Source organism: Hippoglossus hippoglossus, chromosome 21 (genome assembly GCF_009819705.1).
Source record: "Hippoglossus hippoglossus isolate fHipHip1 chromosome 21, fHipHip1.pri, whole genome shotgun sequence".
NCBI lineage: Eukaryota > Metazoa > Chordata > Actinopteri > Pleuronectiformes > Pleuronectidae > Hippoglossus > Hippoglossus hippoglossus.
In genome coordinates, this window is record NC_047171.1 from 15573104 (window position 1) to 15589434 (window position 16331).

The following is a 16331-nucleotide window of genomic DNA, read 5'->3' on the forward strand; positions in this document are numbered from 1 at the left end:
GATGGTGGCTTTAACCTATGACTGGACAATGACCACTCGGGTCAAGGGGTGAAGGGTCAGTGACTGTTGGCCTCATTTACAAGAAGCTGTTATCAGCTGCCATCACATGTTTAGTGTGGTTAAAACATGAGTAACAAAACCGTCAGTGAGCACATGTTGGTTGTTTAACTCTGAACATCCCTTAAGCTGTGTGATGTTCCACTGAGGTCACTGTGACCCCACGCTCCGCCAGCAATTAGGAGGTCAGAGGTCAGGGGTAGATGGACGGGAGGACAGAAGATGTGAAGCAGATAAAGAGCTACAGTGAGACAAAAGGTGAGAGCTCTCCATCTCGTGCTTCTCCTGCTAAAGAAAATAGAAAGGAAAGAAGTTAATAAATCTAGATCAAGTTCAGATGTTTTCTCTCTCACACATGTGCAAATTGTATGCGTGTTTATGCGTGAATCTGCTGAAGCAAACAGCTCTGACACTTCCTCTGCTCTCTTTCATTTCCCCCTCCTCCCTCACAGTTACATTTTATCTCTGTTTCATGGTTAAGTCCAGAATGAGTCTGTAAAAAAAAGGAGCTATGACATAAGCTGCCCAGTGAGAGTGGGTGTGGGGGATGTGTGGATGCAAAGTTAAGAAGACAACTTACATTTTTAACTCTTTACTCTCTCTTTCACGAAAGCTTCTTTCAGACATCCACTTGAGTCCAGACATTTTCCTAATATTTTCCAGAGGGCCTGTATGTGAGAACGCAGATGTCTGAGTCAGTTGCTATGGACTTCTTACGGAACTTTTCCTGCCAACCCCCTGGTAAAATGTGCTGAAAGAGTGAGCCCATGTGAGAATACAGCGATAAATGTTGATGACGGATGCAAAACTGAAAAAAACAACTGCCATACACGTAGAGGATGCAGATGAAGATGTCAACTTTGAGAGACAATGAGATTTGAGGGTTTTTGGTGTTACAGGCCGACACCGGTGTCGATATGATGTGACCAAAAACACATGATCTACGCATGCATGACGTAATGTCCGTAAGGTACATGCTCTACCGAGACGCTGCCGCTCGTCCAAATGCTGCAGAGACGTTTGTGTTGTTGTGAATGCGTCTGACCAATGCGGACATTCTCTGGAGTTGATGTTTGAAAATGGCTGTACACGTAGACGAAGATGTACACACGGAAAGACAGCGAGAATTGAGAGCATCTTGCTTGAGTGTTACAGACATTTTCCAGTTGTTATGCATTCGTCGGACTCAGACAATCTCCAGTGGAGTTCTTCATATGTAAAAGGCAAACTCCAGAAAATGTCCAAACGAGTTCATGTTTGAAAACAGCATAATTGTAAATGCCGACCACACAGCTTTCGTCATTAATTTATTAACATAGTATTTATGTTGGCCATGAACTAATAATAAGGTCAACCAGGCTGTTGGTCCTACTCCTTAAAAATGATTGGCTGCATTTGTGTTATATATCCTCACTTATATAAATGGACTTTACAGAACAACAGAAACACACGTCAGTATAATTATGATTTATATGATTCAGCAGCACTGTGAGCTGCAGCCTATGAAATGAGGAGCAGAGTCTGTGTCTTCTCTGCTGATGGAGCCCCTCGTGAAAACAAACACATTCACAGATTAAAGAGTGTGTTTGTGTGTGTGTGTGTTATCTGTGGTATGCTAATAGACTGGTGATCCCTGCTGTTTTCACATCAGTTGATCACAGATTAGTCTGATCAGATCCAGATCCAGGGCTTTGATCTCAGTGTGTGTGTGTGTGTGTGTGTGTGTGTGTGTGTGTGTGTGTGTGTGTGTGTGTGTGTGTGTGTGTGTGTGTGTGTGTGTGTGTGTGTGTGTGTGTGTGTGTGTGTGTGTGTGAGAGGAGGAGGCTGTATGGGGTCAAGCGGAGATAGGGAAGAGGTGGGCGGGGCCGCTGACATTACTGAAAATGGAAGGAAATGACTGTTTATTTCCCTGAATTTCCCTCACACACACACACACGCACACACACACACACACACACACACACACACACACACACACACACACACACACACACACACACACACACACACACACACACACACACACACACACACACTGTGAATTACTGCCCGCATCTGATAACAGCACATTTGTCCCTCTTAATTCTGTGAATTGAAGTTTTCAACACTGTGTCACAATCTTTGAAAATGCTGGTTTTTGATTGGCTCATAAAAGTGTTTATAGCTACAGCAGCAAAATATTTGATTGTTGAGTTTTATTCACAGGAAATGAACTACTAACGTTTTGGGATGGAGGTTGGGAGGACACAGGAATGCTGTGATTGCTGTCACCAGCTTGCTCTGCCCTCACTGCTGTCGCCCAGCAACAGAGCTGCAGTTGGACACGACTAGGAAGTTCTAATGCCCCTTGACGTTTTGACATGATTACCAAATATGAGCTGTTCGGTTGATTTGAAGCCTTAAGCATTTGGCGTCTTGTATCTTACGGGAACCATTACCTCTTTGAAAAATGATTTGTCAATGAGTCCTTGGCTAGGTTGGAGCCTTTGTTTCTCGGGGATGGAAGGACGCACTTGTTGGCTGCATTTGTAGGAGCCTTCGAAATGGGACGGTCTAGGCCCGCCGCTGCGACGCAATTGTTCCGAGACCCTCTTCAAACCTGGTACTACTATCTGTTTCAAGTGATCCGATCCCAACTGGACAGCTCTAAGTTTGTCATTCAGAATGTACACACCTATCTGGAATAACCTCTTGTGGTTGGATCGCACCTTCCCGCTGTACATGAAAATAAACACGTACAAAATTTTGATTCAGATTGGTCTGTTGTCAATGTGTTTGTGTGTCAGTGGGACGGAGGAGTTAGTTGTAGTTGCGTAGTTTCGAGAGGAGTCGTAGTTAACTTCTCCTATAAAGTTTTTACGGGCCTTCCACCTCGAACTCTGAAGCAATCCATGTGTTATTTAACAAAGTCGTTGAGCTTTTTGTTCCACTGACTCAACAGATTCATGCCGATCCAGGGGGTCTGAAATTGTTCCCATCCCACATCGTCACTCTGTTGCTCTCGGTTTTACCTATGTACGTCAACACGGGTGCTGAGGTCGTTTCTTGGCAGCGGCGGTAAACAGACACACTTCGCCACAGATCAGAGAAAACGGTCTGATTTTGATCATGTGCAGCACTGTGAAGCTCTGTGTGTTCACGGCCTTATATGGACATGTTCCTGTGGCTGAGGTCACTAACAGTTAGTTAGCCATGACATCTCACACACACACACACACACACACACACACACACACACACACACACACACACACACACACACACACACACACAGGGATGTAGGTCAGTAATATAAACTGTAAAGCAGAGAGGACTGTAAATATTTTAGCAGTGATGTATGTGAAGTGACACACACACACACGCACACGCACACGCACACGCAAACGCACACGCACACACAAACGCACGCACACACACACACACACACACACACACACACACACACACACACACACTCTCTCAATTTGTCTCTCTCTCTCTATATTTCTCTCTCACAGACTCACGCAGACCCCCTGGGGGAAGAAGGGGAGGGTTGGGGTGTCTGAACAGCTTGTGACATCTCCAGGCCATGATAACGTCTGCTAATTGGTTCCATCAGGCCTCAGTGTGTGTGTGTGTGTGTGTGTGTGTGTGTGTGTGTGTGTGTGTGTGTGTGTGTGTGTGTGTGTGTGTGTGTGTGTGTGTGTGTGTGCTCTGGTGCAATCATTGTAGTCATTACTCGATCTAACTCACTTAAACACACACCCTGCAAATGTGTTTCATGTAAGTTTAAATGAAAAATCTTCCACTTTTCTCACAGGCACTAAGCAGAAGGAAGCTACCATTGTTTTTTAGACAGGAAGTGCGACAGTCGAGAAAACAGCAGTCGAGAAAACAACAACAACATATAGCTGCAGTCACTTTAGAGGGACAGAGAGATTTTTTTTTTCATTTTATAGCGCTCTTCTAGTCTTGATGGCCACTCAAAGCGCTTCTCAGTGGAGACAGATGAAGTCTGTCACCACATCCTGACATCCAGGTGGTTTCACACCAATTTACACCTAGATGTGTGTGAACAACTCTGACACGACTGCTGTGTGACCTGTGTCACAGGTGACGTCACCAACACCCAGGTGACATCAGAGGTGTTTATGATCTGTACTGCACCCAGCCACCAGGGGGCGATCCACATGTTTTGGCTTCATTTCTGGGGGAGCGGTCATGTCTTCCATCTCTATTTAAATTTGTACAGTCCCTGGTTTTGACCCGAGACTGTACAAATTTAACAAATTCATGCTCCACTTGGATCACATGTCACAAAATAACTCTCATATCAACTTCAAGAAATCACTTCATGTCTTAGGGAGATACAGTTTTGGGTCGTTTTACATTGTTTTCAATATATGTTTGGCCAGTTAGAGCACAATATTTGGCTGTTAAGCATGTTTTGAACACATCTGTCCATGCAGCAGTTTAGGTCGTTATCCGTTATTCAGAGTCTTCAGAGAGACAAGCACTGTAGCATGAGAGGAGTCGGTGTTACAGACTGAGTGGAAACATGGAAATGAAAAGGATGGATTAAAAAGAAAGTTAATATAGTTGGGACTTCACCAGCAGGAGTGGTGAAGAAGCATCTCAGTGAGAAAGAGAAACATCTTTTACAATGTTGGAGCAACACTATAGCCTGAATAATCCAGAATATTCATAGATGACAGAATGTCTGGCAGAAAAGTTAAAACTGAGGAGTGGTAAAAAGAACGTCAGAACAAATCCCAACTGTGAAACTCAGCACAAATAAACTCGGCCCAGTGAACAGGGCAAGAGTTCATATCGTTAGTGTGTTTTAAATTCAATGCAACAGTAATTACTGACAAGATCAGAATTAGACTGTTTACAGTGTGTGCGTGCATGTGCATGTGTGTGTGTGTGTGTGTGTGTGTGTGTGTGTGTGTGTGTGTGTGTGTGTGTGTGTGTGTGTGTGTGTGTGTGTGTGTGTGTAGCCATATGTTGAATCAGTAATGAGCTACAGGCCTGCGGCACTTACACTGTTTGTGTGTGTGTTGTCCCACAGGCAGCACAAGCTGTTACTGAGAAAGATGCCTTCGGACACACACACAGAGAAAATAACTACACACAGTGGCTCTGACAGGCCTCAGTCTGTTCAGTACACAGTCAAAGTCTCTTACACTAAAACCAGATTCTCAATCACCTTCATGTATAAAAAAAAAGATTTTAGGTAAATATCTTCAATAAATCACATGACTTTGACCAATCAGGGCACGAGGTGAGGTTTCAGAAAAGGAACAGACCTGCCCAGAGAGAAACGTCTCAGGAGTTAAAACAATGAGGCTCCAAACTACAGATCCTTTAAGACATGACGATTTCTCAACATTCAAGTGTGCAGTCGTCCAAAAGTTACAACTTTATTCAATTGTGCCATGTAGAGAAAGAGCCACATGTTTAACATGATTATCTGGCTCCTGGTATCTGATGTCCCACTCTGCATTTTTCTTTGCCCTTTGAAAACCACTACAAATCACTGTTAAAAAAAATCAGTTTTCATGATGTGACAATGCCATATAGTTCTTTATTTTTTTTTTTGTGGTTTAGCCATGACCAGAACTTGTTATGTTTGGTAAAGATCATGGTCTGGGTTAAAAAAAAGTGGTCAGGCATGATGGGTAGATTAGCAACAACTTGATGAAGGTTCAGATCATGATCATGGTTACAAGAAACCCACAGTGACTGTCGGAAGGAAACGAGGAACAGGAAGCTGTGGTCGACTCTGTCAAAATGCTTGTGCTGTTTGTGACGGTTGAAACTTCAGATGCTGTTGTTTTTCACGGAGGGAACAGACATGAACCAAGAGGAACGTTTTCTGTTGGATCCGGATTTTAAAACATATTCTGCATTTGCAGCCTTTATGATTGAACCACTGTGAGTGAGAGAAATGCTTGAATGAATGAATGAATGAGTTGGGGGATTATCTCCAAATGATTAACGTTTGGAGCTGATATGTCAAAGGTCGAGATCAACAAAATACGGTCTGAAAAATACATTTTCAAGACATCTTTGCAAATTATAGAGACACAATCTAAAGTGTGTATCAATCAGAAAATGATTCCCCATCATATGAAGTCACATTGAAAATAGATGATGTCATTCATAGTTAAAACATTATTTTTGCAATTTATCGTTTAGCACCATCGACATGACCTAAACCATATAGATCAAAAAAAAAAATCTGATAATATTGAGTGAGAATGACATTATCATGACCTCATATAGTAAGGCATTAACTTTTGCAATCAATAAAATTATAGACATACAGCTTATTTAGATTAACCAATTATTAGTCATTAATTGGTATAAATGACATCATGATGACATCATTATGAAATGGCATTATTAATGGTTAGAATTGCCTGAAGAGGGAAACATCTGGTCTGATCCTAATTTTTGGTTTAACGTTTTTATTGGTCATCTTTTTTGTGCTTTTGTGTGTGTCACACTACAAGAAACCACAGTTTTAGAGACGGATCTTACAGGAAAACAATCCCTTGTAAAAGTGGCTCATTCACAGAGTTCATTAAACTGATTTTATTCTTGAATAATGAACCTTGTGCTGCAGCATCCTTTGTGTTACTGTGATGACAATAAACTCTCTCACAGAAATATTGCAGGGCTGATGAAGTCAAACGTGAATTGTGACTTTTGTGTTTCTCCAGATAAGAGACCAATATGTTTCTTTAAGTAAACAGTTGTGTGTCTCATACTTTGAGCAAACCCTCGTCTGTCTGAACATCTAAGGTATGACGACTTTATAGAGTCTGGAGTGTGTCTGACGTCTCGTGTGTGTATTCGTCTGGATGGACGAGCAGAGAGCGACTCCTGAGCCGTCACACTTTTAACTAAACAGAGTAGGATTTATGCTCATGGGGCTGGTGTGTGGAGTCAAACCTGTAACAACACTTCAGAGCTGCAGGAGACCTGTGATCGGTCAACTGGGACCTCCTCACGTCTTTCATGTCTCGTTTGACAAATGAACTCGAACAAGCAGCAAGAAAAGGACTCGGTGATATGGGACTTCAAAAGGGCCCATGTATAATAAATAACGTATCATATATCAATATGTATATAAATATATCAAGACAACAACATGACATAAGCAATTCTGTTTTACATACAATAAACAAACAGGTTGATTTGTCTGCAGCCGCGAACCAGGAGGCGAACCAGATTATTTGGCTTCGTTTTTTTTGGGGAGTTGTAATGTCGTCCATCTTTCTGTAGAGTCTATGATTTTATATTTCATCATGTAATTTATTTATGTCATATTGGCCCTGTACGGTGGCCCTGGGGGTCAAAACACATCAACAATTTACAAAACACCGCAGAAAAGGTCTTTTGTGAAATGCTGTTGTGTTTTGACCGTTAGACCCGCCATACATACAAACTGTAAAACCATTTCATCAAACCTAACTCTCACCCTCATTGTCCCTTTTATCTACACAGTGAAATAAAGAATGTAAACAGGATTTCTCTGAAAACAAATCATGACCTGATAAAGTATGACACATCTATCTGTGTTTGCAGTGGAGCTACAACAGTGAAAAATCAGCTGCTGCTCCGGGTCAATCTCTGACCTCTGCCGATGTGGATGTGGACATGTACAGATACAATGCTCCGTCCTTCCACTTTACAGGAGGAGACGCTGAGTTTCACCCACATCAGCTCCATCCTGTCCCAAAGTCCTTGATGATGATGTCACATCCTGTCTGAAACAACTGCCATTGTGCTCGCCAGGAAGTGCACATCCCACAGACCGCTATTCCCTACGAGGGTCAGTCAGTGCACGCTGACTCTGGTACTGGTTCAACAGGAAGAGTCATCAGATGAATCCACAGCGGCGTTAAGATACAGCTTGTTCACAGCAGCACAGGTCAGAGAAGAAGAAAACAGGAGGAGGTGTGTTTCTGACCATGTTAGATGATTCACTATGTGTTTAGATATATGGTCCAACACACTCAGCCCTCATCCTCTCAGAAATGTTTGTGAGTCATTTTGTCGGATGAATTTTGTCCCAGTAAAGTTTACTTTATGATAAAAAAGTACAAATATTTATAATTCACCATGTAATTAATGGGGAATTCCAGTATTTTTTAACCTTAGCCTTGTTTTTTATAAATGTGGGTGTGTAAATGAATGGTACAAAAATATTTGGAATCATCTTCTCCGGCAGTGGCAGCGGCTACAATGTAACCTTATGGGGCAACTGCAACAGTCCACAGAATGTCCACTAAAATGGCTTTTTAAATGGATAAAAGTTGGGGGTCTTTGCTGAGAGTCTAGCAACATTACACGTGTCTCACACAGCTCTCTCCTCATTGGCTCTTCAATTTATAGGAGCTATTTGTTTCATATACTCCACATCACGTCCGAATGAGATGCTCCGCGGTTTCTGCGGACTTCATCCGAAATCCAGGAGCAGTCGATGTGAGGACACAGCAGGGTATTGATGAGTTTATTGAACTGCTGCTTAAGAGGAGCATGATTCAGGGTTAACAGCCCCTGTATCATTTTCTGTGGTGGCGTTTTGGTGGTTATCAGCAGTAGAAACAATGGAGGGAGTGTCGGACACTGCTCGCTGTCTGAGAAAATAGAGAAAACATTGGCCGGACTATTATTAGCCTGTAGATCAAGTCAAATGAAAGGTGTTGACAGCCTGGACAGAAGTGTTTCCTCTATTTTTCATCACATTACAAGAGCCCCATTTAGCTCAGATAAGATATTTGAAAATGATATTACTGAATATATATAATGTTATTATGTATTGTGAGTGAAGCCAGTTTGCTGGTTGTGTTTGTATACTGTCACATTTCTAATGAGTGTTTTTCATTTCAATACTTTGTTCGTTGAGCTGATGTGACTCAGTGTTAAATGAACTCTGCTGCTGAACGAACACCCAGGACTGTGTTCAGCCGGTTAACCTGCAGCTTCATTAAGCTAACGAGCCTCAATTAATTATGTTAATGAGCTGCAGATAAAGTCTCTCCTGGAGGGAAACTGATAACGACCAAGTCTGTTAACGAGCTGCAGGACGACGGACGATCTAATTGGTTAAAAAAGCCGTTAGAGCCAGTGTGTGTCTGCGGAGGGGGGAACTTCATCCTCCCTCCCTCATATCTCTCTGTGGTCCTGACCTGCTTATCTCTGACAAGTACAAACACACTCACACACACACAATCTTTTCCTGGCAGGAGACCAGTATGGGACAAGGTTGTGTATGTGTATGTGTGTGTGTTGGATCCAGCTGTTGGCTTCATATCTGTGACCTCCTGTAGTAAGTGTGTGTGTGTGTGTGTGTGTGTGTGTGTGTGTGTGTGTGTGTGTGTGTGTGTGTGTGTGTGTGTGTGTGTGTGTGTGTGTGTGTGTGTGTGTGAGCTAACGGATTCACACTAAAGTCATCTCTAATGGGGCTCCTGAGTGTTCCTGCGTGCACGTCGAGTAGAACAAAGTCAGCGTTGTGTTGATGAAAGCAAAATTCAAACCATTAATGACAAAGACATTGAGAACTAAGTGACGTGTTCATTTGCTGACAATGAGCAGTTTTATAACATCAATTTAAAACTGTTTAAGGGTTTTAGTACAGAGTTAAGTGTTTAACTGTCCTAGCTACAAAAATAAACAAATCACTTAAAAGTAAAAGTAATGAGTTAAAACAATTTCAGGGATCAAGTTATTGATTAAAAACTTGCATCTACAGCACCTGAAATAAATGAGTCCATAGAAGTTGCTGATGCCTTACAAAGCCGTTCCATCTCCAGCCTCATACAGGACTGATGTTGTGCACCGTCAAATGTCCACAAAAACACAAAGCAGATCCACTGGTTAAACTTTGTACAACAACCACCAGTCTTTTGCGAAACACAGAAATCTCTATTTCTGTGAACATTATTTTGATTGAGTTTAGGGTTTGGACAAATAGAAAACAGTTCACATGATCATATAAAAATTCTCTCTCAGGGAGTTGTTGACGCAATAACCCCCTGAGGACCGTCCATTCATTCTGGTCCTCACCCTGTCTCTGCAACAAAGACTTTTGTTAATATGCAGTTAATATGGTCACTGTGTTAGTATATTGTGCGGAGCTAGAACACGATGTGTAAAACTGAAGACACAATTAAAAATGGATGTTTGCCATTTTCCTTTTCTCCTCAGATGTTCTTTTCTCGGCCTGAGATCCTCTTTTATTCATTCATTCCAAAAAAAAACTCATTTACAATGGAAAATGATGTCAGTGGTAAAACAGAGACTGCAGTGTGATGTCTTACTGTGGCTTTATCTGCAACACACACACACACACACACACACACACACACACACACACACACACACACACACACACACACACACACACACACACACACACACACACACACACACACACACACACACACACACACTCATTAACAGCTGTGTTGTCTCCCACTGCTCTCACACAGGTTTCCAACTATTGATGATTCATTAACAGACTCAGCTGGAGGTGCAGCTCTGCTTTCTCCTGACATGATGCTTTGTGGTACAACTCTAACGTTGGTCCCCTCTGCCTGTCTGTCCTCGAAATGATGTCTCTATATGATGCAAGCAGATGTATTTCATCATTCATTAATCACGGAGACCAAACTCCTCAGAGGAAGTGACATCATCAACGTGCTCCCCCGGACACCACCGTCCAGCTCAAACTCTACATCTTTGGACATCTCCTCCTCCCCCTCATTTCTCTTCTTCTCTCCGATTAGAGGGGTCGACAGTTTCTGTGCCTGACAAGCTGACGTCCACACCCACCTCATGCTGTGAAGGCCCAACTGTGCAGAGGGGAAAAAGTGAGCGTGGTTTGAACTCCTAAGAACAACGTGGTTGATCAACATGATGAAAGAAACTGCTGTGGAGCGATCACGTCAGATAAAATCCAGACTTCTATGGCTTGTGTGTAAAAATACATACGAAATATCAGCTGAGACTTTACATGATGAGTTAGTGTTTCTAGTGAAAGACAGAATATGACTAGTGAATGTTCTCGTGTTTCAAGTACATGGGCCTGATGTGACCATGGAACAGGCCCGGGGGGGTTGGTTCAGCACATCGATCAAATGTCTGTAGGTGTAAAGCAAGAAGCCCTCCACGATAGGAATGTGACTCTCCTCCTCCTTATGGTCGAACTTCGGGATGATCTCAGTATCCAGGTTTTTTTATTATAACGCCGTGCGACTTCTCAAACTTCACTCGGTTCGCCAATCATGAGTAGATCCTCATCATGGCGTCCATGTCCAGAGCAGTGATGACATCGTACTGCTTACAGGGATAGTTCATCCAAAACTGAAAATTCACTCATAATCTACTCACCCCTATGCCGATGGGGGGGTGAGTTCACAGAACACTTCTGGAGTCTCAGGGGTAAACTTTGTTAGAGCAGAATCCAATACAGTTGAAGTCAATGGTGAATCCTTCTTCAGACGTAATAAAACCAATACACATAACATGCCTCCATGCTGCTCCTGTGGTGTCATCAAAGTGTCCGGAAGCCCCGACATTCATATTCAACTCGAATCATCGGGTTTTAAGCATTAATTGCGCGCACGTAGAAATATCACACAATCTACAGTATTAGATGACTCTGATTTCCAGAGTAAATCAGTGTGAGTGTTGATATGTGTGTGTGGTGTTGTTTCTATGTGTGTGTTTCTGTCATTTGACTCCAGGACTTTAAACACATGACTGTACTTCACTGTAGAGCGTTGTGAAGCCGTTCAGCAGTGAAGTGACCTCAGTCTTTCTGCTGTTCGTCCTTCAGGATTCACAGAATCACATGGTGACCTGAAAGCAACACGACTGTCACATGACACACACACACACACACACACACACACACACACACACACACACACACACACACACACACACACACACACACACAACCAGAGCTTTATTACCCCAGGTAGATGAAAGAGTAACATGTGAAAGCTGTATTTCTAGAAATGTGGTGACATCCTGTTTTGTTCTTTTATACAGTGGTGGAGCAAGTAGTCTGATCCTTTACTTGAGCAAAAATACCAAATGATTAATGTAAGAAATATTCACACGAAGACAAGTATCTTAAAATCAATGTCCTTTAGAGTTTTAAAAGTTATAAAAGTGCCTGAATTGCAGGTAGGTAAATTAGCCCAGAGTTTCCTCAACCAGGGGTGATAAAATGAATTTGAGGGGTCTCAAGGTGAATAATGGGAGAGGAAATAAGAAAAAAATTATATTTTGATTAACAAATGCAGTTTTCAAACTTTTAAGGATTGTATCAAATGTTTGCTATATGGTTAGATGTTGGGGTATTTTTTAGCTCTTTGGGCATCTTCAGTTGAACTTTTAATAACTCTGAAATATGAAATATGAGCACCAGACAAAGATTTTTATGTAAAATCAAAAAAATAAACAGCAAGGGCTTCACAGCTGTCAGATAGATACAGTGAGGTAAAATGTATAATAAATAACTTTTAAATTAATGGACTACAAGTATAAAGTGCATAAACTGGAAACAGTGAAGTGAAAATACCTCATAAGTGCACTTCAGTACAATTTTATTTAAGTAAATGTGCATTCTACACTGGTTTTAACTAAAAATTCATACTAAACACAAGAAGAAATAAACATGATAGATATTTTCATTGATGGTCAGATGAAGGAGGTGGCCTCAGATATGAAAAAACTACACCAACATAACAGACATTAAAAGCTGAGTACATAAAAACACGTGGGCCTTAAGAGTTTAGCTGTATGAGTCACTCACTCCCCTCCGGCCTCTCCCAAGTGGGCAAGAAATAGTTCCCAAATTTTTTAGTCGAGCTGTTTCCCAAGAATCTAAAAAGAATCTGAGTCTTTCCATCTGTACGAGGGAAGTCATGTCGGCCATCCATCTCTGAGGGAGGCAGGACAGAGCGACTTCAACTCCCTCAGAATTCTGATCATGTCCAACATCAAAGATAAGCTGGAGGGAGGAGCCCGAGATAAAGGAAGATTTTAACCCAATAATTCAGGCAGACACGTCTGTCCACATGCAGGGACAATAAGTTAATGAATAATTAATGTGGTGAAACTCTTCTGGGAATGAGCTTCTTGTGTGTTTTTTGGTTTTCAGAAGAAAGTTTGAGGAAATGTGTCTTTGGTGGGAAAAATATGTTTTTATATACAATCTATGATGAGTCAGAGGTAATCTGAGGTCAGAGGTCACCGCACTGACCGTTGCTTCCTCTCAGCTGGTTTTGGTTATGAATTTCTCAGTAACCGTGACGATTGCACTGAACTTCCTCTTTGTGTTTTAACAGTCAAGCTTTCTCTCGTAATTTGCCTTTGGGCAGCGGTTGACAGATTTCAACTCCTCTTTCTGTTTCCGCTACTCCCTCTCCCAGTCATCACAGGAAGTTCACCTCTGTCAAGGCCTCCTAGGTTTCAGGACGTCAAAATAAAAGTACTAGATGCTAACCTCCTGTGACAATAAGAGTTTAGTCCTTCACCTCTGTCGGAGGGGAAAAACGACATCCTGGACACACACACTTACACACACAGACACATCTTTAGTTGTGAGGAAACTCATTGACACTCATTCCTTTGCCCTTTAAACTAACATTGCATGAATAAGCAGGTTTACAGGTGAAAAGTGAAGCCAAATCCTCTCTATCACCCCCTGGTGGCCGGCTGGATGGGACATGGGTCAAACTAAAAAGTCAAAGTAAACAACAAATACATGTAAGTTTGCTTTTGTTATGTTAGTTATAGGCCATAAAAATGGGGTGAAAAGTTAAGATTGACCCCTGAGACTGAGACACGATTGGTTGAACATGTGTATCTACATATCATCATTATCTAACTGTAATTATATACAGTCTATGGGTGTTCCTAGTAAATTTCACCTTGAGTTTGAAAACCCAACGACATACCTTTACCCAATCCTAAGTGTAACCTGACCCCTAAAACCAAGTCTGAACTCAAGATATAAAACTCACACTGGTCCACCCAGCACCTCCAGCATCTGTTTCTTCCATCTTCCTTCTGTAAAGTAGAGGGACATTACTGAGGAAAGACCCATCTAAGGTTTTTTATTTTCTCTAATAGGGTTGAATGTGGTCACCACTGCATCTGTCCTCAGTTTGAATATTTTATGTTTTTATTCAGGCATAATACACTCAGCTGGTATTTCTATTATTCCTTCCACCCCTTTATATCAATGAAGGCAGGCAGTTGAGCCAACACTAATACAATTTGAACATTATAACCTTCATGAATTTGGGATTTAAGACGGAACTGTTGTAAGTGTATGACTGTATTATGTGTTCCTAATAAACTGAATATACAAAGTTTATCATGTGCGTTCATGTGTCACTTTCTCCAAACACCATTGAAGGAAAAGGACAAAAAACAGACAAAGGGAAATAGCCATTGTCCTATTTTATACTATATTTTGTTTCTGTTTCCTGTTTTATTTTGAAAACATCTCAGACCAGAACGTTATACGTGATGTTTGTTGAATGTTTTTTTGTCAACATCTCCACTGTTCATTCATCTCTCTCCTCAACAAGGAGGAAGTCTTCTCAACCAGCTGACAGCTGCACTCAGAGTGCGTGTCCATGTGTGGGTCTGTGTGTGTGTGTGTGCGTGTGTGTGTGATCTCCATGACAACCAGTTTCCAAAATCCCCATCCTGTTGTTTATTTTCTTGTCTCAAATAAACAAACAAGAAGTGAGGCAGAAAGGCCGGAAGAGGACGTCCTGTGAGTTCGAGGGCAGCAGCGATGACCTCCAATCAGAGACTAGAGTGACAGTGAAGTTACTTCCCATCGGCTTAGCGCCACCAGGTGGATACTCAGAAAACTGTAGCTGATTTTTGTAAAGCACAAAATGGCTTTGTGTGAGTCCTGCTGCAAGTGACGTTTCAGATTCTGATGACTGAAGCATCACCTGTGGTTGAAGTTGTTCTCACAAAATGTTTCAACGAAAAGAAAGACATTAAAATTACATCTGATCATATCAGATGATTATTACTGATAAAGTAATGTGTATAAATTTTGTTGTTGTAATTGATCGAGGTACTATAATCATCATCATTATTATTTTAAGACTTTGAACTATATCATTTTGTTGCCTTATTGTGCATCCAAAAAATCTATATAAAGAAAATAGCACCACTAACCAAGTTGGAAGAAATATGAATCAATAAAACAATCACAGAAGAATTATGAAATTACTAATACAACTAACCCTTATTATTATAGATTAATCCTAGTTGTCATAGAAGTGAGTTTGGATGATATTTTAATCTCATCATATAATATGTTTGTATATTAAATCTAGTAACTATAACTAAACCGAAGTGGTCTTGTGAATTTTTGTGGATTAGAATACTTCCAATGTGACATTGAATGAGTAAACTAAAATGAAGTACTAATCACTCAAAGTTGGACTCAAGTATTGAAGTAAATGTTCTTACTTACTTTCCACAAACAGAAACAGACAGAACAGTTTCCTGTATTTGGTATTTATGTAAATGAAGGTTTTACAAACCCTTGTAGAGAAAATATTAATGACAATTTTGTTGTTTTCATCGTGGTTGCCAGTAGCAATGTTGACATCAGGAAGAAGAGCAGCTGGCGTAACTGGAGGCATCGCCACAGCAACACGGACCCACAACGTCTCTGGAGCAAAACATCTGTTCTGTCCAGGGGCGAGAGACCTAAAAAAATACAGAGAGAGAGAGAGAGACATATATACGTTGAATTTGAGGCCGAATTAAGAGCAAATCACACAAAGCTGTTAACTACCCAGAGGCCCTGAGACCAAGAGGGCCTCATAAAGCCCCAGGTTTGGTCCAATTTGATCAATCCCCAATTTACTACAAATTTGCACCAGTGACTATCAGCTGTGACATCTGGCAGCTCAAGAGGTCATGGATGGAGACAAGGCAGCAAGGAAAAGAGGCAAAATGCAGACGATCAGGCAGATGATTCAGATGATTTTAACGGGAGAATAATGCAAGGTCCTGCAGGCAAAGGTGTAAATACCCAGAAATAGACGAGAATAAACCGGCACAGAGCAGATAAAAACGGCGGACAGACAGGGAGGAAGAGATTTGAAGGATCAGGTTCAGGCAGAAGAGGCGGAAAAACACAAATACACAACATTGATGAAGAAAAGTCCTGTACACCACTGCCAGACCACAATATTCAAACTGGTATTAGTGTCAAGGCTGAC